The sequence below is a fragment of the Ornithorhynchus anatinus genome, chromosome 10 (assembly GCF_004115215.2).
Source record: "Ornithorhynchus anatinus isolate Pmale09 chromosome 10, mOrnAna1.pri.v4, whole genome shotgun sequence".
NCBI lineage: Eukaryota > Metazoa > Chordata > Mammalia > Monotremata > Ornithorhynchidae > Ornithorhynchus > Ornithorhynchus anatinus.
In genome coordinates this window covers 50,329,167-50,354,308 of record NC_041737.1, presented here as the reverse complement: position 1 = coordinate 50,354,308, position 25,142 = coordinate 50,329,167, and the positions used below count along the sequence as shown (strand labels likewise).

Below are 25,142 nucleotides of genomic sequence, written 5' to 3'. Positions count from 1 at the left end.
AAGCCTTGGTAAAAGGTTGCTCGTGTGATGTAAAAATAATAATAATGTTGGTATTTGTTAAGTGCTTACTAGGTGCAGAGCACTGTTCTAAGCTCTGGGGTAATCAGGGTAATCAGGTTGTCCCACGTGAGGCTCACAGTCTTAATCCCCAATTTACAGATGAGGAAACTGAGGCACAGAGAAGCGAAGTGATTTGCCCACAGTCACACAGCTGACAAGCGGCAGAGCCGGGATTCGAATCCTTGACCTCCGACTCCCAAGCCCGGGCTCTTTCCACCGAGCCACGCTGCTTCTCTAGAGTCTCTTCGGCCTCCGGGGGAGATGGGGAACCCTAGAGGCGGGCAGAGAGCGGAGGGCCGGACAGATGGGGGAGAGGTCAGGTGTGGGGGGAGCTGGGGTGGCAGGGGGAAGGTGGAGGGTGCGGGGGAGGCCGGGCAGGAGCGGCAGAGGCAGATAGGGGTAGGATCACCGGGGGAAAGACGTGGACCTGGGCCCTAGGGCCGGCAGCCCTGGCTGGCTTTTCTTGGCTCCTGGGGGGACAGAGGGGTGGGGGACAAGTGGGTACAGAGGGCACCGCAGTGCCAGCTGGGGGGAGGCCTGGTTGGTGACTGTCACTAAAATGCTCCTCCGGATGGAGCGAAGTGGGGCCGGACAGGGACCTCGAGGCCCGGAAGTGTCCTGGGAGATGGGGGTACCCCTCCCGCCCCTCCTCCCCCCCCCCCCAAAAGGGTGTCTGGGGAAGGCGGTCCAGGGGAAGGCGCTTCAGGGGGTGCTGGCGGCAGGCCGGAAAGCGCCAGCCGACTTGCGTTGCTGAGCCAACGGAAGAAGACGGGGAAACGGTCTTGACAGATGGTCCCGGGGCAGCGGACAGGGCCGTGTGGGCAGAGGAGTTGGCGGAATGATGGCCTCGCCACTCCACTCGGGAGCTTGGTTCTTCTAGAATGGTAACCGATGGTCCCCGACTAGGCCCGATCCCTCTCTGCTGCCCCGGAAGCGACAGGTTCCCATCGTCTGCCGCCCCTGCAAGTGTGGCGGGTGGGTGGATGGTGGGAGCGGCGGCGCCCTCACCTCTGAAATCCCCCGTTGTCGTGGCCGGGCCGTGCCCTGGGGTGCCCAGAGTTGCACGGCGCGGCGACGCCACCCCTCCACCTCCAGGCGTCTTTCCCGGAAGCCCGCCGGTGTCTCCGGGCCTCCCTGCTCGCCCGCGTGGGCCTCTGCAGACCGAGGGTCCTCCCTTGGTGGTACCTGGATGGACGGAGGGAGGAAAGAGATAGAGAAAGGTGGGAAAAGCGGGGAGAGAGCGATACCTGGAAGAGTGGGGAGAGAGTACCCGAAGGAAGTGGAGAGAGAGCTGGAAGGAAGGGACTTTTCAAAATCTCCCCAGGAAGCCAGGTCTCCTGACTCCCAGTCCCGTGTTCTTTGTCCTTACAAGAAAATGTTAATCAGTTGTAGTTATTGAGCGCTTACTATGTTCAGAGCACTGTACTGAGCGCTTGGGAGAGTGCAGTATAATAGAATTAGCAGGCACGTTCTCAGCCCAGTAATGAGCTTACATTCTAGAATCACTTCGCCGGTCCTTGTGTCAGCCAACTGAAAGGTTTCCCTCTGTCCCCTGTAGCTTGGTACTCTCCCAAGAGTTTAGCACAGTGCTCTGCACAGTGAGTGCTCAGTAAATACTAATGATTGTGAGAGAGGAAGCGGGAGGTATTGTTATTGTCCATTATCGTTGTTACGGTCTTTCTCCATCTAGCTGCCTGTCTGCCTCTTCCACGTTCTCCCTGGACTCTTGCTAGCATCAGTGCCTTCTCCAGAGAATCAGTCCTCCCGATGATGTGTCATTTAGCTCTCCAAAGCCCACTTTGGCTTAATTTGCTCCAGAATCCATTAGGTTGTTTTTCCAGCCTTCCCCGACACCGCATTTCAAAAGAATCGAGGCTCTTCCTACCCTGTTTCTTCACCGTCCAGCCTTCGGGATCCCAAACGTGGTGACTGGAAACACCGTAGAATGGGCCATTTGGATTAGGGGGGCGATTATTACATCAGCACCTTTCGTGGCTTTTTCCGGGCTCTTCCTAGCAAATCCTGCCGAGGTTTAGACCGTGAGCCCGTCATTGGGCAGGGATTGTCTCTAAATGGACATTTCAAGCGCTTAGTACGGTGTTCTGCACATAGGAAGCGCTCAGTAAATACTTTTGAATGAATGAGTCTTGGGTTTATTCCTCGACTCCTTGAGGCGCGGTGGGGAGCGGTGCGGACAGCAGGTGGCAGCAGAGAGCCCCGCCCATGCCCAGTTTGGCCTTCCTCCACCAGGGGGCGCCGCTGCCTCCGGACTGATTAATAATATAATAATAATAATGTTGGTATTTGTTAAGCACGGTTCTAAGCGCTGGGGGAGATACAGGGTCATCAGGTTGTCCCACGGGAGGCTCACGGTTAATCCCCATTTTACAGATGAGGGAACTGAGGCACAGAGAAGTAAAGTGACTCGCCCACAGTCACCCAGCTGACAAGTGGCAGAGCCGGGATTCGAACCCATGACCTCTGACCCCCAAGCCCGGGCTCTGTTCCACTGAGCCACGCTGCTTCTCTAACGACGGCATCTGTGAAGCGCTTACTCTGTGCCAAGCGCCGTTCTAAGCGCTGGCGGAGATACAAGGTCATCGCGTCGTCCCACGTGAGGCTCCCAGTCTTCATTCCCATTTTACGGATGAGGGAACGGAGGCACGGAGAATAATAATGTTGGTATCTGTTAAGCGCTTGTTACGTGCAGAGCACTGTTCTAAGCGCTGGGGGAGAGACAGGGGAATGAGGTTGTCCCACGTGAGGCTCACGGTCTTCATCCCCATTTTACAGATGAGGGAACTGAGGCACGGAGAAATGAAGTGACTTGCCCACAGTCACACAGCTGACAAGGGGCAGAGTCGGGATTCGAACAAGCGAAGTGACTCGCCCCAGGTCACACAGCAGACGAATGGCGGAAGCGGAATTAGAACCCACATCCTCTGACTGCCAAGCCCGGGCTCTTGCGACTAGGCCGTGCCGCTTCACTAATTGATGATGATGATGGTATTTGTTAAGCGCCTATTATAATAATAATAGTGTCGCTATTTGTTAAGCCCTTACTATGTGCCAAGCACCGTTCTAAGCGCTGGGATAGATTCAAGGTATAATTAGGTTGTCCCACATAAGGCTCACAGACTTAATCCCCATTTTACAGATGGGGTGACTGAGGCACCGAGAAGTGAAGTGACCTGCCCAACGTCACACAGCTGATGAGTGGCGGAGCCGGGATTGGAACCCACGACCTCTCACTCGCAAGCCCGGCCTCTTTCCACTAAGCCACGCTGCTTCTCCAGTTGAAGTCTAGTGGCCCAGCACCGGAGCCCCGACCCTTTGGGGGGGGGGGGGTCCGGAGTCTACAAGCGGCATGGCCTAGTGGATAGAGAACGGACCTGGGAGTCGGAAGGACCTGGGTTCAAATGCCGACCCCGCCTCTTGTCTGCCGTGTGACCCTGGGCACGTCACTTCTCTGTGCCTCAGTTCCCTCATCTATAAAATGGAGATTAAAATTGTGAGCCCCAAGTGGGACAGGGACTGTTTCCAACTGGATTAGCTTGTGTCCACCCCAGTACTTGGAACAGGGCTCGACACACAGTAAAGAAGCAGCGTGGCTGGGAAGCAGCGCGGCTCAGCGGAAAGAGCCCGGGCCTGGGAGCCAGAGGTCACGGGTTCGACTCCCGGCTCTGCCGCTTGTCAGCTGGGTGACCGTGGGCGAGTCGCTTCACTTCTCTGGGCCTCAGTGACCTCATCGGTAAAATGAGGATGAAGACTGTGAGCCTCAGGTGGGACAACCTGATGACCCTGTATCTTCCCCCAGCGCTTAGAACAGTGCTCTGCACATAGTAAGCGCTTAACAAATGCCAACGTTATTATAGTAAATGCCTAACAAAAATGCCATCATTAGCGGGAGCTGCCGTGATTGCCCGAATCAAGCCAGGGCACTGGCAAAACTGGCCCTTCGAAACCCTGGCACCTCATTTATCATGGAAAATTACGCATCCTCTGAGCCCGGGCACCTGTCTCGGTACCGTGGGGGTACGGAGACCTGGGCCGAGCGTCCCCTCAGCTCGATGAATCATTTACTCCCTCCCCCTCAGTTCAACCGCCGCCTCCCCTTCCAGCCGCTCTCGAAATTCTCTGGCTAAAAGCGATCGTGGAATGTAAGCCTCCTCTTTGAACTAAGCCCTGCGCTAAATGCCGGGGGAGGTTCAAGATCATCGGGTTGGACGCGGTTCCCCGTCCCACGCAGGGCTCACGGGTCAACGGGTAAGGGAGAACGGGTGTCGCGTCCCCATTTTACAGACGTGGAAATGGAGGCACCGGGCAGTCAGTCGTAGTTATTGAGTGCTAACTGTGTGCGTTGCACTGCACTAAGCGCTTGGGAGAGCGCCACATAACAGACGCAGGCAGTAAAGTGACCTGTGGAGGTCACACAGCAGACGAGTGGCAGAACTGGGATTAGCCGATTTAGAACCGGTGGAATCCGAAGGATTTTGTAATCCCCGGTCGTCTCACCCTGGATGGACCCACGGGGGCCTTGGTCCACTTTTCGAGAACGTTATTATTACCGTTATTAGCATGATTATCATTACAGTCCGGTGGCTGGATTAGAACCCAGCTCTCCAGACTCCCAAGGCCCCGCTCTTTCCATAGAGGCCCCTCTGCTTCCTCTGTCTCTGGGCTTCTCTGGGTGGGCAGGCGTGATCTTCTCCGAACCACAGAGTCCTAGCCTAAAATCCGGGCCGGGCTGTCGATCCATCGATGGTACTTATTGAGCGCTCACTGTGTGCAGAGCACTACACTGAGCTCTTGGGAGAGTACAGTAGGACAGAATTAACGGATCGGCTCCCTGCCGGCGAGGCTAGTCGGCGGTCCGTGCGAGATACGCGCGGGCCCCACGGCTCTGGCTCCGAGAGGCCCGAAGGGAGGTCAGAGGTGGGGGGAAGGAGTCAGGCCGGGGAGGAGGAGGCCCCCGGGGGGTCGGGGGAGGCCTCGGCCGGCCGGACTCCGCGGTGGCCCCCGGTACCTCGGCTCGCTCGCTCGACTTGGGTGTCCGGGGGGTCCGTCCCCCTCAGGCAGAGCGCGAGCCGGCAGACGGAGGCGGCGAGAAGAACGGCCCCGCAGAGGAAGACCGCGACCGGGGCCCCCGGCGAGGCGTGGGTCCGCCGCTTCGGCCGGCGCTGGAGTCAAGAGAAACCCGGCACGTGGTGTGTGCGCGCGCCGTGAGCGGTGAGCCCGGACGCTTTCCGGCCTCCGCCCCGCCCCCGTCTGCTCCCGGTATTCCCCTGCCCCTCCTCGGTCCGCCGGCCTCCCGGCCCTTGGGAACGTCTGGCGGCCCCAGGCTCGCTCTCACCCTCGCGGCGGGGCGCAGGTGGCCCCAGGCCGGGGCGCCGTCCCCCGGGAGGCGGGCCAAGGCCCCGCGGCCCACCGGCTGGAATCCCTCTCGGGACCCGAAGCCGACCGCGGAGCCCGGGGCGAAGCCCGGCCCCCTCTGGACGCGGAGAAGCCGGAGTCGGAAGGGAGCGGTGGAGGACGCTGGCCTTCCGGGGGAACTCGGGGAACAACGAAGAAGACGTGACCTCCGGGAGCTCTACGGCACCGGGGCCCGCCGTTCGCGGGGCCCTTTGCCCGACCCGCTCGGAGACCGCCGTGCGGTGACTGGCCGAGTGAGCCGGAGGTGAGGGATGCCGGGAGAGGGCCCGGACGAGGGAAGGTCTTTTTCCCGCTCTCCTCTCTCCCTCTCTCTTTGGAATCCTCCCTACCCCCGGGGCCAGGGTGGTCACCGTGGCTACCCCCACGCCCGGGGCCCGGTTGGGCACGTACCTGAGCAGTTGGTGGGTCCGCCGGTCCTGTCGGTGGAGTCCCCCCGGGAGTCTGCTCCCCACGGTCCCTCCCAGGCCGAGGGGACCCAGGCCACGGTCCAGGCGGCGTCCAGGAAGCCGCACGTCAGCAGCAGGCCCAGGGCGGTCAGGCTGCGGTGCCGTCCCACCTTCGTGATCTGGGGAAGGTTATCATCATCTCTGCGGGAGACTCTGTGTGTGAGAGCACACATTGTATGTGAGGAGAAGGGGATGTGGTGGGTGTTCTGTGTGTGTGGAGAGAGAGAAGGGTGCGTGTGGGTGTCACAGAGAGAGGTGATGTGCGTGTGTTTGAAGAGAGAGAAAGAGATGCGTGTGTAAAGAGAGAAGGGGAAGGGGAAATGTGGGTGTGAAGAGATGTGTGTGTGAGAGAGGAGAGAGAGGGAGAAGGGGAAGTGTGTGGGCTCAGGCTGGAGGGAATTAGCTGGGCCCTTTGGTCTCAAGGGAGGAGCAAACCTCTCCCCGACCATGGGGATTTGCTATCGTCTCCCTTCTAAACCCATCCCGCCCTCCCCGTGCTGACCGGAGGCTTCCCTGCTCCGCCCGGGTCCCCCCCTTTCCCGCTCTCCCTGGCTCCTCCTGGCCCCTGTCAGCCCCCAGCAGGCCACTTCTCCATCTCTTCTTCTCTTTTCACCCTTCTGCCCCCGTCACCCGACCCTCGGCCCACCCACTCTGACTCCCACTCTCCCGCCTCCGTCAAGGGGCCCAGATCCCAGCTCCGGTCAACCCGAGGGCAGCGGGGCAGAGTTCTCCCGCGCGTCACCCTCGGGGATGGGCACGGGCCAGCCTGGGCCCTTGCTCCTCGGCCCTCTCCCCTTCCCTCCCGTCGCGGCTCGGAACGCGTTTACGGCTGAGTAGCAAAGCTGATGTGGAGCCGGGCGAATCTGAAGGATTTTGTAATCCCCAGTCATATCCCCCTGGATTGACTCACGGGGGCATTTATCCGCTTTTGGAGGATATCATTATCATCGTCATAATCATTATCATCACTTTCAGCATTATTATTATTAGAGTGCAGTTAAATGGTCCGGATGCGCGGACCGGGGTCACCCGGCTGTTGCTTAGGGAAGAAACAATGAGCTCAACTAACCGTTGTGGACGGCAGCTGTGGAACGGAAACCGGGGGAACAGACCCCAACTGGCCGCACCGCTGATTCGACTCGGTAGGTTTGGAGAGCTGAGGAAGCGGGGAAGGGCCCGCGAGTCTGGGAATCAAAGGACCTGGATTCAAATCCTAGCCCCCTCACTTATAATAATAATAATCGTGAGACTTAAGCGCTTACTACGTGCCAAGCGCTTACTACGTGCCAAGCGCTCCCGGGCCCGCGCTCTACCCGCTAGGTAGCGTTGCTTCTCTCCCACTGGGTTTCTGCTAGAGCTCATAGATCCCGAGGAAGCTCCTGTTAATTTTCTATTTCTACTTGTACTTTATCCGTCGACATATACCTCAGAGTTCCCTGAAGATTGGAAAAGCGTAACTGGAAGGCCAGCTTTCTTCAAGGGGCAAAAGAATCCGACCTTGGGCATCACGAACCACCCCTCTTAACGTCGGTATATGGCCAGGCTCCGAACAAATGATCCCCTCGTTGATTTATGGTCACCAGGGTAGCAATCGACAAACTGTGCAAGACTAATTTTTATATTCTTCTTTGATATAATAACCCATCATACATAGATGGGGAAGCAATAAAAAGGGTAGACTTTTTCGTCGTATCTGTTAAATGCTTACCCTGTGTCAGTCAGTCTTCTAAGCTCTGAGGTAGATACAAGTTATTCGGATCAGACCGTCCCTGCCCCACATGGGGCTCGCAGTTTAAGTAGGAAGGAGAACAGGTAGCCTTACTTTAGAGTTGAGGAAACCGAGGCACAGAGAAGCGACGCGACTTGCCCGAGGTCACACAGCAGGCAGTTGTCAGAGCTTGGATTAGAATCCAGGTCCTCCTTCCCCCAGACCCGTGCTTTTTCCACTAGGCCACGCTGCTTCCCTTCTCCACCATGAACCAGGTCCAAGCCTCGGGCGCCCGCTGGATTATCACTTCACCTTTCTTACTGGCCTCTCCCTTCTACCATCAAAACTCAGTTCTGCTCTCCACGTGATCTCTCAAAACCACGGATCCGAATGTATCATTCATTCGATGCGACTTTAGCGGCTTTTTGGCCGCCGACCGCCGACTCATCCACGCCGAGACCACCCCCCCTCTCCCGGGAAGCTGAGCCTTGTCATCGCCCGGACCCTTGGAGCCATTACCACGTGGGCCCGGGATCTCTGCTCCCCTGGGGGTAAGTCTCAGACCGCCGGGCCCCCTCTTCCCAGCCGAATCGACCACCACATGGACTCTGGAGCTCTCCTCCCAGGCGGTGGTTCCTTGGGCTGCCTGCCCCCCGTTTCCAGCCTAGCTCTTTAGCAGCCTTTTGGCCACCGACCGCCGACTTTAGCGGCTTTTTGGCCGCCGACCGCCGACTCATCCACGCCGAGACCAGCCCCCTCCCCCGGGAAACTGAGCCTTGTCATCGCCCGGACCCTTGGAGCCATTACCACGTGGGCCCGGGATCTCTGCTCCCCTGGGGCTGAATCGACCACCACATGGACTCGGGAGCTCTCCTCCCAGGCGGTGGTTCCTTGGGCTGCCTGCCCCCCGTTTCCAGCCTAGCTCTTTAGCAGCCTTTTGGCCACCGACCGCCGACTTTAGCGGCTTTTTGGCCGCCGACCGCCGACTCATCCACGCCGAGACCACCCCCCCTCTCCCGGGAAGCTGAGCCTTGTCATCGCCCGGACCCTTGGAGCCATTACCACGTGGGCCCGGGATCTCTGCTCCCCTGGGGGTAAGTCCCCCTTCGCCTACCGCTCGCTGACTCATCTGCGCTTCCTCCGCCTCCACCGGGGAGCTGAGCCTCGGACCGTCCGGACCCGCGCCCACCTCAGCCTTTCACAACCTGGATCTCCGCACCCCCGCTCGGGAACTCCGACACTACGGATCTTCGCCCCCACAGACCCCCAGCCACCAGCTTCTAGTCCACCCCCCCTCACCCCCCCCGCTCGGGCCCGGGGACATTGCGCTCCCCTTCTCGATCCTGGGGACATTGTGCTCCCCTTCTCGGCCCCAAGGACATTGTGTCCTCGGGGGACATTGTGTCCCCCTGCTCGGGCCCGGGGACATTGTGCTCCCCAACCGCTCCCCCACTCCGCCCGAGGCGGCCATTTTAGGAAGCCCCCACTCTGCCTGAGGCGGCCATTTTGGGAAGGCCTCACTCCCTCTTCCCTCTTGAGGTGATTCATCCCTCCCGCCCCCGCCCCGGGCGACGACGTCCTTGTTCTCACCATGTTACCTTGCCTTAGCCGCCGCCTACGGCCGCCACCCACCCCGGACAACCTCAGGGCCCCCCCGCCGCCACAGGGTTATTTGGTCATGAGCTCTGGGACACTCTCGGCCGCTGGCCGCTTGACTTTGAGTCTGATCGGGTAGGGTCGGCTCGTCCCCCGACCCTGGTCATCGCCTGCTTATTAACACTATTGTAGTGTGCCTTACTGTAGCATGTTGCTACATTTGCGATCTCGCTTTTTATTGTTTATTGTCGTCAGATTTTGAATTTGATCAGGTCGCCCCTTAATCGAGTCTACCCCCGACCCTGGTCATCACCCCTTTTATTAACACGACGATATTGTATCATACTGTATCATGTTGCTATATTAGCACCACTGTACTGTATCATATTGTATCATGTTGCTATATTACCGATTTCGTTTATTACTGTTTATTGTCAGTGCTGCCACCCACCTCTCTGGCCTCGCCATGTCCCTCCTCCCCCCTCCCCCCTCCCGCCCCTTCCTATCCTCCCCTTCCCCTTCCCCTTCCCCTCTCTCGCTCAGCTCTTTCCCGCTCTCTCCTCTGTCTCCTCCCCCCTCCTCTCTCCCGCCCTAGAACCCCACTTTACCAGCGCTACCCCTCTTCCCCCTCCCCCTACTCTTCCCCCCACCTAACCCCCTCTTCACCCCCTCCCCCCTTCTCTCTTCCCCACCCACGCCCCATCCCAGTCCTCTTGTCCCACCGCCACCCCTCATCCCCCTCTCCTCGTCCAGGGCCCCGCCACCTCCTTCCCATCCAAACCCTCCCCTCCCCCCGCCCCTCCCCCCCTCCTCCCCTTGCACCCACAGCTACTTTCAAGTGTGGCCTCTGGAACCCCCGCTCTGTTACAGGCAAGCTACCTTTCATCCATGACCTTTTCCTCTCCCGCTCTCTCCTCCTCCTCGCCCTTTCGGAAACGTGGCTCTCTCCCGAAGACACGGTCTCCGCCGCCGCTCTCTCCAGCGGAGGCCTCTCCTTCTCCCACTCCCCCAGACTCACCGGTAAGGGAGGAGGCGTCGGCTTCCTCCTCTCGCCCCGATGCCGCTTCCGCACTATCCCTCCTCCCCCCTCCCTCTCCTTCCCCTCCTTCGAAGCCCATATCATTCGCCTCTACCACCCACTCCAGTTACTTGTCGCCGTCATCTACCGCCCTCCCGGTCCCACCTCCGACTTCTTCAACCACCTTGACCCCTTTCTCACCTTCCTTCTCTCCTTCTCTCTGCCCACTCTGATCCTTGGAGACTTCAACATCCATACGGATGTACCCGACGACTCCTCTGCCGCCCGCCTGCTATCCCTCCTCGACTCTGCCGACCTCCTCCTCCACCATACCGCGCCCACTCACCGACTCGGTCACACCCTCGATCTCGTCATCTCCTACCGCTGCACTATCTCCTCACTCACCGACTCTGAAATCCCTCTCTCGGACCATAACCTTCTCACCTGCCTCATCTCTCACACTCCCTCCCCCTGCAAATCTTCGCTACTGCCCCACAGAGACCTCCGCTCTCTCGATCCCATCCGTCTTTCCAATAGCATCTCGCCTCACCTTGCCGCCCTGTCCTCTCTTCCCACTCTCGACGATCAGGTCTCCGCTCTCAACTCCACCCTCACTACTCATCTCGACTCTCTCGCCCCCCTTTCCCTCCGCCGCTCTCGCGCCACTAACCCACAGCCCTGGATCACCTCCTCCGTCCGCCTCCTACGCTCCTGTGCTCGAGCTGCTGAGCGCCGCTGGCGAAAGTCCAAGCACCGAGCCGACCTCACACACTTCAAATTTATCCTTTCCTGCCTTAACTCTGCCCTCTCCTCCGCCAGGCAAAGCTTCTTCTCCTCCCTCATCGACACCCATGCCCGTCACCCCCGCCGATTGTTCCGGACCTTTAACTCTCTCCTTAGGCCCCCTGTTCCTCCCCCTCCCCCATCTCTCACCCCTAATGATCTGGCCACCTATTTCCTCACGAAAATCAACACGATCAGGTCTGAGCTCCCCAAAGTCACCCCTCCGCCTCTCCCCTCCCCCCCAACAACCCCCTCCCCTACTTTCCCATCCTTCCCTGCAGTATCCTCAGAGGAGATCTCCTCCCTCCTCGCAAGTGCCACCCCCTCCACCTGCGCCTCGGACCCCATTCCCTCTCACCTTCTTAAAACCATCGCCCCTGCCCTCCTCCCTTCCTTAACTTCTATTTTTAACCACTCAATCTCCAAGGGCTCCTTCCCCTCTGCCTTCAAACACGCCCACGTCAGCCCCATCCTAAAAAAACCCGCTCTTGACCCCACTTCCCCCTCCAGTTATCGTCCTATCTCCCTACTACCCTTCCTTTCCAAAATCTTAGAACGAGTCGTCTACAATCGATGCCTAGAATTCCTTAACTCCCATTCTCTCCTAGACCCCCTCCAATCTGGCTTCCGTCCCCTCCACTCTACTGAGACTGCTCTCTCTAAGGTCACCCATGACCTCCTTCTTGCCAAATCCAATGGCTCCTACTCCATTCTGATCCTCCTTGACCTCTCTGCTGCCTTTGACACTGTCGACCATCCCCTCCTCCTCCGTACCTTATCTCACCTTGGCTTCACGGACTCTGTCCTCTCCTGGTTCTCCTCTTACCTCTCTGGCCGATCATTCTCGGTCTCCTACGCTGGAGCCTCCTCCCCCTCCCATCCTTTAACTGTTGGAGTTCCTCAAGGGTCAGTTCTCGGCCCTCTTCTGTTCTCCATTTACACTCACTCCCTCGGTGAACTCATCCGCTCTCACGGCTTTGACTACCATCTCTACGCAGATGACACGCAGATCTACATCTCCGCCCCTGTCCTCTCCCCCTCCCTTCAGGCTCGCATCTCCTCCTGCCTCCGGGACGTCTCCACCTGGATGTCTGCCCGCCACCTAAAACTCAACATGAGCAAGACTGAGCTCCTCATCTTCCCTCCCAAGCCCGGTCCGCTCCCAGACCTCTCCATCACCGTGGATGGCACGACCATCCTTCCCGTCCCGCAGGCCCGCAATCTCGGTGTCATCCTTGACTCGTCCCTCTCGTTCACCCCACACATCCTATCCGTTACCGAGACCTGCCGGTTTCACCTCTACAATATCGCCAAGATCCGCCCTTTCCTCTCCACCCAAACGGCTACCTTACTATTACGGGCTCTCGTTATATCCCGGCTAGACCACTGTGTCGGCCTTCTCTCTGACCTCCCTTCCTCCTCTCTCGCCCCGCTCCGGTCTATTCTTCACTCCGCTGCCCGGCTCATCTTCCTGCAGAAACGATCTGGGCATGTCACTCCCCTTCTTAAACAACTCCAGTGGTTGCCTATCGACCTCCGCTCCAAACAGAAACTCCTCACTCTAGGCTTCGAGGCTCTCCATCACCTTGCCCCTTCCTACCTCTCCTCCCTTCTCTCTTTCTACCGCCCACCCCGCACGCTCCGCTCCTCTGCCGCCCACCTCCTCGCCGTCCCTCGGTCTCGCCTATCCCGCCGTCGACCCCCGGGTCACGTCCTCCCGCGGTCCCGGAACGCCCTCCCTCCTCACCTCCGCCAAACTGATTCTCTTTCCCTCTTCAAAACCTTACTTAAAAATCACCTCCTCCAAGAGGCCTTCCCAGACTGAGCTCCTCTTCCCCCTCTACTCCCTCTGCCATCCCCCCTTTACCTCTCCGCAGCTAAAGCCTCATTTTCCCCCTTTTCCCTCTGCTCCTCCACCTCTCCCTTCCCATCCCCACAGCACTGTACCCGTCCGCTCAACTGTATATATTTTCGTTACCCTATTTATTTTGTTAATGAATTGTACATCGCCTTGATTCTATTTAGTTGCCATCGGTTTTTACGAGATGTTCTTCCCCTTGACGCTGTTTAGTGCCATCGTTCTTGTCTGTCCGTCTCCCCCGATTAGACTGTAAGCCCGTCAAACGGCAGGGACTGTCTCTATCTGTTGCCGACTTGTTCATCCCAAGCGCTTAGTACAGTGCTCTGCACATAGTAAGCGCTCAATAAATACTATTGAATGAATGAATGAATGAATACTTATTGAGCGCTCACTGTGTGCAGGGCACTGTACTCTGCGCCTCCTTTCTTCGTAAACCCTCCAATGGCTACTTTTGTCATTCCACCTCAGTCGGAAGCTTGCAACCATCGGATTCAGTGTCTTCGTACCGTGCGGCAGAGCACCGTACCGAACGCTTGAGAGAGAACCTTACAACCGAGTTGGCAGACCGGTTCCCTTCCTACGACGAAGCTCCCGGCTTACCGTTATTATCGTTATTATTTTTGCTATTTAATAAGTAGCCTCGATTACAAAGTATATGCTGTGACACAAACTGTCCTTAAAGTGTGGTTCGTCGGGACAACAAACTCCGCGCTCTAGGAGAACTGAGCTCACGTTCTAAACTAAGTCTCTTTAGGGTAGAATGGCACCGAACAGGCGGAGGAAGGATTGAATCTCTACTTCTGCGATTTCGTATTTCCACAGAGCCCCTCCCTTCCAACCGCTGTCATTTAGTCATTCAGTTGTATTTACTGAGCGCTTACTGTGCGCCGAGCTCTGTGCTAAGCACTTGGAAAGTGCAATTCAGCAATGTAGAGAGGCTATCCCCGCCCACACCGGGCTTAGAGCCTAGAAGGGTGGAGACGGACATCGAACTAAGTAAACGGGCATCAGTGTAAATAATCAGAATTATAGATATGTGCGTATATACACAAGTGCTGTGGGGAGGCGGGGTAGAGCAAAGGGAGCGAATCGGGGCGACGTGGAGGGGAGGGGGAAGCTGAGGAAAAGGGGGGCTTAATCGGGGAAGGCCTCTTGGAGGAGGTGAGCCTTCAGCGGGGCTTTGAAGGGGGGAAGTGTGATGGTTTGGCAGATGGGAGGAAGGAGGGCAGATGGCAGATTCGCCCGGCTCTTAAAACAGGCCAGAGGTGGGACGTGGCACTTAGGTACCTCCACCCCCACCTTCAAAAGCACTCATTTCCATGTCTTTATACACGGTGACTTCCCTTACCTGTAATGTATTTGAGAGACCGTCTCTCCCACCAGAATGTCAGCTCCTTGAGGGCAGGGAGGGTGCCTGTTAATCTCGTCGTACTCTCCCGGGGGCTGAGTACAGTGCTCCGCACGCTATAAATGCTCAGTGAGCGCTGTCGATCGATTGGCACGGAGGGCAGCTTCAGCTATCCAGGGGTGGAAGTGATGCAATATGAAGGATTGAGCAAGGCAGGGCGGGATCGAACTGCTCGGATGGGAAGGAGGGTGTCAGGGGCGGGGTGAGGGACGAGGGGCGGGAGCCTCGAGGCATATGCCAATTAAGTGGCAATGGCAGAATGCCAAGGGGAGGAACTGGCTCTTGGGGCCACCCAGCTTCCCGGCCAGATCACCTCAATCCTCAGCCCCGTGCCAAGTCATCAGGGCCGGGCCTCTGCCGGGCCCGAGTCTCATTTCTTCCGGGGAGCGAGTCTTCCTCCTTTTCCTAATTCTCCTCTTCACCCAAGGCAAGCGAGAACCCACCCAGCAGCCATGTCGTCCACGGTCAATGGGCTCCGGGGGCGGAGCAACCCTACCTTTGTGGTGAGTCTCCTCCTCTGGGGAGGGGTCGGGAGAGGCGAAGGGGGAGGGTCCTGGGAAAGGCCCCAAAGAGGGGCTGAGGGATCCCCCTCCCCCGACCGTCCCGGGACCAGTTGCATTCGGAAGGACTCGTCGTCACCGGCCTGCTGGGGGACCGTGGGCAAGTGGGACCACGGGCCACCCTAATGCCTTTGCCGTTCGTCTGTAGCGGCAGCCGGGGGAGTTGGCCATCTCTCTCTCGTTGAGTCGACCCCTGTGGGATCGGTCAATCGATCGGTCGGACTCTATTGAGCAGTTACTGGGTTCGGAGCACTGTCCTAAGCGGTTGGGACCCGACCCGAGGGCTTCGGCGACTCAGTCGAGTGTTTGAATTGCGTCCGTCATCTTAAAAACCCTTTCCTAAAGGAGAAATAATAATGACGACGGCATTCGTTAAGCGCTTACTACGTGCCAAGCACTGTTCTAAGCTCTGGGCACTGTTCTAAGCGCCGGGCACAGAAACAGGAGGAGCGGGCCAACCCGCGGATGGCTTCCGTGGTGGAGGAGCCACAGGTGACCTCAAAAATACCAGACGTGGAGCGGCCCGAGATGTCACGGGTGACAACCCCGGGCGGGCCACAGAACGGTATGTGATGTCCCAGGTGTCGTTTTGCAGTTGTGCACCCGTCCCCCTGGAACTTGGGTCTTTCTCGTGGGGGGAGGTGGGGGACCCCCCCGACGCCACACGCTTGGTCCGGAGGGAGCGGAGGTGCCCATCCCGAGCCGTAGAACTCGGCGGGAGGACCCGAGTCGTACGGAAGCCGCAGGCTGGAAATAGAAATACGGGTGCTGGGCGGGGCACGGGTCAGCCGAAAACCGGACTGTCACACGTGAGAAAGGTCAACTAGCCACCCGAATGGTTCGGCTGTTCCTCGGTCGGGGAGGCTGGGAGAGGAGAGAGGCCACAGCCCTCTCTCTTGCTGAGTTGACTCTTGCTGGGTCAAACCGTGGTATTTATTGAGCCATTACTGGGTGCGGAGCACCGTTCTGAGTGCGTGGGAGAGTCCAGTACGATGGAATCGGTAGACGCGATCCCTGCCCTCAAGCAGTTTACAGTCCGGTGGGAGGAACTTAGGATCCAGCGGGCAGGAGGCCGGGGGGCGTCGGGTAGGGTCAGGGTGTGAGAGGGCGAAGCAGGTCCCAACCCATCCTGGGCTGCGGGCGGCTTCTCTCGGGCACTTGCAGGCTCCGCTCGTGGAACTGAAAGTGCCAGGGGTTCTGTGTCCGCCAGGATTGGGGAGACGGTCCAGGTGGTGACCTTTTGGGGGGGACGGGTGCCCCCGACCCCTTCTCCCCTCGCAGACTCAGCTTGGATGGTTGTGACCCGCCTACTCCCACCAACCTGTCCCATCTGGGAGGCTGGGGGGCATTTCAACGTGAAAGAGAAGCAGAGAAGCAGCATGGCTTAGTGGCAAGAGCCCGGGCTCGGGAGTCAGAAGACGTGGGTTCTAACGCCGGCTCCGCCACTTGTCTGCTGCGTGACCTGGGGCGAACCGCTTAACTTTGCTGTGTCTCAGTTCCGTCTGTAAAATGGGGGTGAAGACTATGAGCCCCACGTGGGACGACCTGATTACCTTCTAACTACCACGCGCTTAGAATAGTGCTTGGCACATTCGAGTGCTTAACGAATACTATAATCATTATTATTATCCTCTGTGTCTCAGTTCCCTCATCTGTACAAATTCATTCATTCATTCAATAGTATTTATTGAGCGCTTACTATGTGCAGAGCACTGTACTGAGCGCTTGGGATGAACAGGTCGGCAACAGATAGAGACGGTCCCTGCCGTCTGACGGGCTCACGGTCCGATCGGGGGAGACGGACGGACGAGAACGATGGCGATAAATAGAGTCGAGGGGAAGAACGTCTCGTAAAAACCGATGGCGACTAAATAGAATCGAGGCGATGTACGATTCATTAACAAAATAAATAGGGTAACGGAAATATATACAGTCGAGCGGACGAGTACAGTGCTGTGGGGAGGGGAAGGGAGAGGTGGAGGAGCAGAGGGAAAGGGGGAAAAGAGGGTTTAGCTGTGGAGAGGTGAAGGGGGGGTGGTAGAGGGAGTGGAGGGAGAAGGGGAGCTCAGTCTGGGAAGGCCTCTTGGAGAAGGTGAGTTTTAAGTAGGGTTTTGAAGAGGGGAAGAGAATCGGTTCGGCGGAGGTGAGGAGGGAGGGCGTTCCGGGACCGCGGGAGGACGCGGCCCGGGGGTCGACGGCGGGACGGGCGAGACCGGGGGACGGCGAGGAGGCGGGCGGCGGAGGAGCGGAGCGTGCGGGGTGGGCGGTGGAAAGAGAGAAGGGAGGAGAGGTGGGGCGCGCGAGGTGGTGGAGAGCCTCGAAGCCTAGAGTGAGGAGTTTTTGTTTGGAGCGGAGGTCGTTAGGCAACCACTGGAGTTGTTTAAGAAGGGGAGTGACATGCCCAGATCGTTTCCTGGCACAGAGTCAGCACTTAATAATTACCACAATTATCAATAGTACCGTGATCTTTAGCGGAAGCCCCAGGGTGGTTGAACTGGCTCTTTATGGAGCCCTCAGCTCCAAGGGTTGGCACTCGGTCGGCGCTGTGGGTTCAGGAGACGCGGTGCTGTGCTTCACGGTGCTACGTCGTAGTCTCCGAGCCAGTCCAACCGTGCAGGACCCCAAAGTGCGGGTGTCAGTCGGGGGACGGGGAGGAAGTCTGGGGAGCAGGGAACCCCCGGCAAACCGACCCACCCGGTGGCAGCTGCCGGGGGCGGAGGCCGGTGGGGAGATGGGACTGAATTACCAGATTGTTTTGATTGTGTAACCCTGCCCTCCAGCCCTTGGCCTTTGTGAACGGGCTCCTCCCTCACCCTCAGCTGCCCTGCAGTGACAATCTCTGGGGAAAGCTCTCCTTTTCGCTTCGCTCATCTGGGGCTGGGACTGGGCTGGGGCGGTGATGTTCAGAACCAGTCCTTTCACCGGCCAGACCTCACCCACCCAGAGCAGCACCTTCTCCCCCCGGCCCCCTCCCCAACCAGCCCCCACAGACGCTTCTGCAGGTTGGCGACCAGAGCCAATTCCTGGCCCCGGGCAACCGGGAGAGTGTCTACCTCCGAGGCCCGAGAAACACCGGGAAGACTGTGGGTCTCCTGCCGTCACGTCGGATTCCGATGAATGTCAGAAAGTCCAGCCAAGGGAGGGAGGCGAGCCAATGTTTGGAAGATAAAATCGATCTCTGAGATGACCTAGAACAAAAGGCACCGACATGACAGATGCCACTATTTCAATCATTGGTATTTAATGAGCACTTCCTAAGTCCAGACCACTGTCCTAAGCACTTGGGAGAGTAAAACAGAGCTGGGAGAGATGATCCCTACCCTCAAGGAATTTACACTCAATAAAATTTTTTGAGTGTTGACTGTGGGCGGAGTGTTGTGCTAACCACTCAGGAGAGTGCAGCTGAGTTAGAAGATATGAACCCTGCCCTCGAGGAGCTTTCAATAGTTTCAATAGTTCAATAATTCAATAGTTCAATCCTATTGAACTTTCAGGTATCGAGGAGTTCACAGAGCATTTCCTGCTTCCAGGTTATTCATTGGCTCCCTAGAAGACTCACAGTGCTCTGGGGCCGATGCCCGGACGTCCAGGTTACGTGGATCAGGATGCTCACCTCAGGTAGCCCCAGGAGGTCGTTTATACCATTCCCAGGCTGACTCTTCTGATCTGGCCAGAGGCCTTCCGGTCGCATGGGTTCTAAAATCGGAGACTTGGCCCGAGACCTCCAGGAAATGCCCTCTCTCCGCCGTCCAAGACGGTAGCGAGCTTCAGCGTCTTATGGTTCACCCTTGCTGTCTTGTGAACTCATTTCCTCGAGCAGTGGCCAGGGTGGGAGCCAGTTGGGTCAACCATTTTTGACCCCCAGCCCCCGTCTAGGGCTTGATGAGGGAGGGCTCCTGGAGGCCAGAGGGGACACCCCACCACCCACCAACACTACAGAATGTAAATCTTTTTGGTGGGGGGGGGGCAACTGTTCTTCTGCAATCCCTCCTGGAGAAAACCTAATGGCAGGACAAGCAATTTCCCAGATTCCTCATTTATCTGGGAAGCAGCGTGGCCTAGTGGAAAGAGCCTGGGCCTGGGAGTCAGAGGACCTGGGTTCTAACCCCTTCTCTGCCATTTGCCTGCTGGGTGACCTTGGACAAGTCGCTTAACTTCTCAGTGCCTCAGTTTCCTCAATTCTAAAGTGAACATTCAATATCTGTTCTCCCTCTTTGAACCGTGAACTCCATGTGGGACAGGGAAAATGTCCGACCTGATTCACTTGTATCTACCCCAGCACCTAGAACAGTGCTTGGCACGTAGTAGGTGCTGAACAAATACCGTAATCGTTATTAGTCTCAAAGTGCTATCATAGTACAGTGTAACAATATAACAAAAACGGTTCAAAAATTCCCGGCCCACAATCATCTTATAGTCTAGAGGGTGAAGCAGAAATTAATATAAATAAATTACGAATATGTACGCAAGTGCTGTGGGGCTGTGGGAGTTGAGGGAGGGGTGAATAAGAGGAGCAAATCAGGGTGACGCAGAAGGGAGTGGGAGAAGAGGAAAGGAGGGCTTAGGGAAGGCCTCTTGGAGGAGGCGCGCCTTCAGTGAGGCTTCGAAGGTGGGGAGAGCGATTGTCCGTCGTCTGTGAAGAGGGAGGGTGTTCCAGGCCAGAGGCAGGAGGTGGGTGAGAGGCCAGTGACAAGATAGATGAGATCCGGGTACAGCGAGTAGGTCTGCATTAGAGGAGCAAAGTGTGCGGGCTGGGTTATAGTGGGAGAGTAGCAAGGTGAGGTAGAGGGAGCAAGGGGATTGACTGCTTTATAGCCGATGGTAAGGGGTTTCCGTTTGATGTGGAGGTGGATGGCCAACCACTGGAGGTTCTCGAGGAGAGGGGAAACATGTCCTGAACGTTTTTCTAGAAAAGCGATCTGGGCAGCAGAGTGAAGTATGGACTGGAGTTGGGAGAGACAGGAGGCCTGGAAGGCAGCAAGGAGGCTGATACGGTAATCAAGGCGGGATAGGAGAAGCGCCTAGATTAACGTGGTTGCGGTTTGGATAGAGAGAATAGGGTGGATTTTAGCCCCGTTTTGAAGGTCGAACCGAAAGGATCTAGCGATCGAATATGCGGGTTGGACGAGAGAGATGAGTCGAAGATAACTCCAAGGTTACGGGCTTGGGAGACCGGAAGGATGGTGGCGCTACCTACTTGAAGGGAAAATCAGGGGGAGGACAGGGAGTGGGTGGAAAGATAAAGAGGTCTATTTTGGACACGTTAAGTTTGAGATGTCAGCGGGGCATCCAAGTAGAGATGTCCTGAAGGCAGAAGGAAATGCAAGACTGCAGAGAGGGAGGGAGATGACTGGAGATGTAGATTTGGGAATCATCGGCATAGTTGAAAGCTTGGGAGCGAACGGGTTCTCCAGGGGAGCGGATGTAGGTGGAGACTAGGAGGGAACCCAGAACTGAACCTTGAGGGGGAGGCGGATGAAGAGCCCGCGAAAAAGACCGAAAATGAGTGACCAGAGAGATAGGAGGAGAAACGGGAGAGGACCGTGTCGGCGAAGCCAAGGTCGGATAATGTTTCCAGGAGAAAGGGGCAGTAGAAAGCGTCAAAGGCAGCTGAGAGGGTTTTCCATCAAAAAGTTCCTTCCAAAACTGTGCCCGCTCCCCTATAGACAGAGCCGGGCTTTCCTTTCCAGCGAGTAGCCGTCGAATTTGCTTCACCAGTCAATCATATTTATCGAGCGCTTACCGTGTGCAGAGCACTGTACTAAGCGCTCGGGAGAGTACACTAGGACAATAAACAGACACATTACCTGCCCACAGTGAGCTCTTCCCATTCCCTCCGACTCCACGGATGGTCGCCGGGCCGGTCCAGGGGAGAGAGCCCGGCTTTCCTCTTCGGCCTCACTGCCTCGCGATGAGGCGCTGACTCAGTACCATCGGTCACTCGTGGGGAAGGCGCTTCTCTGTTTAACCTTTTAAATTTCAATCTACTTGTTTGAGGGAAGCCCTGGGAGCTGCTCCACCCCCTCTTGCCCAACTTTGAAAAGAAGGTTTTGAAAAGAGGCCCGCTCGCTCATCCTCGGGAAGTGGCGGCCACAATCCAGCTGAACCGGAAGAGGCCCGGGGTTCTGCCGCCGCCTCTGACATCCGTGGCCCTTGCGTCCTGGGGTTTGCGCCAACTCCAGGATCCCGACGAGTGCTCGGCTCCACCGACGGTAGAGGAAGCTGCCTGGGCGGCATTTCCGCATGATTTTCGTGTTCTTTAAGGTAGAAGAGCTCCTTTCGTTTGCCTGTGGAGTCTGTCTCTGTGATGGAATGCGGAACTCCTCCAAAGAACCAAACCTTCATTTCGAAAGGTTGACCGGTTGCGAAGTATCCCGGTTGATTGACGTGAGGTTGTTGAAAAACTTCCAGGCCAAGAATATTCTTGGGCTCTGAGCTCGCCGGGAAATATTCCCTTTACCTCAGTGCCCAGACGAGCAGGAATACTGAGTTTGAAATAGCGAGTGAGCCTGCGTACTCCTTCCTCCTCCTCAGTTTCTTATCTGTTGGTCTGTTTTGAGACGTACAGATAAATCACGCAATATCCCTGAATTTCCAAGACGTGGGGAAGCGGCACGGCCTCGTGGATAGAACACGGGCCTGGAAGTCACGAAGACCTGGGTTCTAATCCTAACTCCCCGCTGGTCCGCTGTGTGACCTTGGGCAAGTCGCTTCACTTCTCCGGACCTCAGATCTGTACCATCTGTACCATCATTTTACCATCTGTAAAATGGGGATGAAGACTGTGAGCCCCCTATGGGATAGGGACTGTGTCCGACCGGATTAACTTGTACCGAACCCAGACTTAGACCAGTGCTTGACACATGGTAAGTGCTTAAGAAATATTATTATTATTGCTATTACTAATAATAATCATTATCATTATTGTGAAGGCCCAAATCTGAGCTGTCGCTAGGTGAGAATTAAAAAGGGAAGCCGTTGGAGTGTCCAGGGGCAGCCGGAGGGTAATCTGTCGCTCCTGCCGATTTGCTTCTCTGATCAGGTGTCCGTGTGAACAGCTAAACAGGGCTTGCCGGAGAGGTCCAGACCAGAACTGAGACTTGAGGCGGGGATTCTAGTCCCGACTCTGTTACCCACTCAGAGTGTCCTTGCCCAAGTCTCTTGACCTCTGGGGGACTCAGTTTCCCTGTCAGCTCTATTCCATTTCACAGGTGCTTAATGCGGGCAACCGAGCTAGTCAACTCTCACTTTGCCGGATCCCACTAGTAATTTTCCTTTGAACATCATCTTAAAGTGTGGTTGTCTGCGGGAGTCAAAGCCAGTTTCTGGACATCTCTGAGACTCGTTTAAATGAGAAGCGAGTACGGTATGTACTTTTAAGCCAGGAGCTCTAGAAGTCCAAAGAAGCAGACTTTTTTTTTTTATTTTAGCCAATAGACGGTCTGTGCTTTGGCTTCTTTTCCTCGTGTGGCACCCGGCGTTGAAGTCGCAAGCCCGTTGCCAGGAGAGGAGCGGTATTTGGGAGAGGACTTGGGGCCGAGCCTACCTGGTCACTGTTTTCCTGTGTGATGTGGGACAAGTCACTCTCCCTCTCTGGGCCTCCGTTTTCTAGATTCGGTCTGCCCTCTTATTTACTGCCGGGAATGGGGAGAGATTTTAGGTGAGGAAGAGATTGTTCGGGACGGGTTGGAAAGGCCGATTATGGGAAGAAGCACTGGCCTGTGCAGCCCCTCAGAAGGGTACGCTGGATGTGCATAGGAACGGTGATTTAATCATCAACACCAAAAGTCCCTACCTCGGCACGGTGCTGGCCTGGGTTGGATGCAGCACAGCTCTCGTCCTAACGACCGAAAGAATGGCAGATAGTGGGCCAGGCTCCCCAGAGCTTAATACCGTGCATCTAGAGTATGCTCAAAAAATGATAATAGTGGTATTTAAGTGCTTACTCTGCACTGTACTAAATGCAGGGGTGAATACAATCAAATCGGGTTGGACACGGTCCCACTTGGGGCTCACGGTCTCAATCCTCGTTTCACACAGGAAGTAACAGGGGCACGGAGAATCGAAGTGACTTGCCCAAGGTCACACAGGAGCCCCCCGGGGCCAGGAGCCAAGCCGACAGGAGAGCAGTGATGCTCTGTCCCGGGCCCGAAGGGATGCCGGTCCCGCCTCCAACCACAACCACCGCCAGAATGAAGCGGGCGCTTGCGCTCTGGGGTCTGAAACCGGACCCGGTCACCCGCCCCTGCTTCTAGTCTTGGGCGTGGGATTTGGCAGCCGCGGCCTGGGCCGGCCGAGGACCAAGGAGGTGAAGAAGAGGCCCGGCCAAGTGGACTCTGGCCCCCCGGTCACTCGGCCGGGGAGCTATGGAGTCTGAGGACGGTGGGCGGAGCCTGGATGGGCCGGGACCGGCCGGCGGACGGTCCGAAGGAAGAGGGTTTTGAGGGTCCCGAGAGCCCGCCGAGGGTCCCTCTGAGCCCCCCCAACGGGCAGGCTCGGGGGAGGCCGGGACAGGAGGCCCTCCGGGCCAGGGACTGGGGCTCGACCCCCTCGGGGTGGCTCCCGCCAGCCGGGCCCGGAGCAGGCCGGGGCCGGGTGAGGAGCTGGTGGCCATCCGGCCCAGGTGCGAGGCTTTGGCAGGTGGGGACGCCGGGGAAGAGCCGCGTCCTCTGGTAAGCGACGAGGAAGTGGGCGGTCGGTTGGGCCTCACCATTGTCCCGGGGCACAAAGGCTCGGTGTCAGAATGACCCAGGGACAGAATGGGTGACCGGGGGGGCGGAACAGATGATCTGAGTCCTCTCAGAAGACGGGGGGGTGGGGGACGAAGAAGCTCCAGGGGCCACGGCGAAACCTGCTCCGGAGGCAGACGGAAACACCGCTCCGATCCCCAGGGGTCCAGGGGATCCGGGGGACTAAGGAGACCCACCCCAGGAGACCCCCAGGGAGCTCCGGCCCGAGGCCAGCTTCGGCAGGGCCACTCGCTGCGGGGAGAAGGCGCAAGTTAGAGCCGGAGAAGGAAGAAGGACAAACCCCTGAGAATTGACCGTCCCTTCCTCCTCTCGTGGAGGAAACATCCCAGGGAGGGCAAGCTGGCCGCTTCCAGGAAGCGGCGGCTCCCTCGAAGCCGAGACATCGAGCGGAGAAGAGACCGAGAGGGGGTAAAGGATGCCTGGTTGGCGGCCAGGTCAGAAGGAAACTACCCACTCCTCCTGCCCCCCGCCATCCTCTCCCCCTCTGAGAAGGAATGACCATCTTTCTGAAGCTGAGTAGGGTGTCTTGTCGTTGAGTTTTGGATTTGTTTTTTTTATTTCAGTTTTTTCAGCTACTCTGTCCCCTGCACAGTAGAGATAGGATTAAATGTCTGTCTCCTCCTTTAGACTGTCAGCTCATTGCGTGTCTATCATTGTACTGTACTCTCCCAAGCACTTAGTACGATGTTGTGCGCACACTAAAAGCTCAGTAAATACCACTGATTGATTGGTTGATCATTAGGTCCCGTACTTTAATTCCACGTGCCTCCGGCTGGCGAGGCGCATCACTTCCGTGTTCACGGGGACCTGGGAGGGGAACGCGGTGGTGGAGAAGCAGTGTGGCCTAGTGGATAGAGCCCATGCCCCGTTGTCAGAAGGATCTGGGTTCTGATCCTGACTTTTCCACCTATCTGCTGCTTTGTGACTTTGGGCAAGTCACTTCGCTTCCCTGCCCCTCAGTCACCTCATCTGTAAAATGGGGATTAAGACCGTGAGCTCCCCGTGGGACGATCTGATCACCTTGTATCTAACCCAGCGCTTAGAACGGCGGTTGGCCCATAGTAAGCGCTTAACAAATACCATCATCATCATTATTCAGAGGTTGGATTTGCCCCACAGGTCTGTGGCATGGGCTGGGAGAAGCAGCCTGAACTCGGCAAAGGAGCACAGGCCTGGGAGTCGGGTGACCTGGGTTCTGATCCCGGCCCTGCCACTTTCCTGCTGTGGGACCTTGGGCAAATCACTTCACTTCTCTGAGCCTCAATTCCCCCATCTGTAAAATGAGGATACAATGTCTACACCCTCTCCCCGTTAGGCTGTGAGCCCCGGGCGGGACAGGGACGGTGCCTGATCTGATCTGTCCCAACGCTTAGTACACAGTGCAGGACACAGAGTAAGCACTCTACAGATACCATGATCATGATGATGACGTTCACTGCCTAGTGGAGAGAGCATAGGACTGGGAGGGAAATCACTTAACCTCCCTAGGCCTCAGTTTCCTCGACTGTAAAATGGGGAT

General features: G+C 57.2%; 1 pseudogene; it reads left to right on the top strand.

Annotated features, from left to right (window-relative positions):
- Positions 1-14,624: 14,624 nt before the first annotated feature.
- The window catches only part of LOC100081524, a 32,414-nt pseudogene continuing 21,896 nt past the window's right edge, over positions 14,625-25,142 (top strand).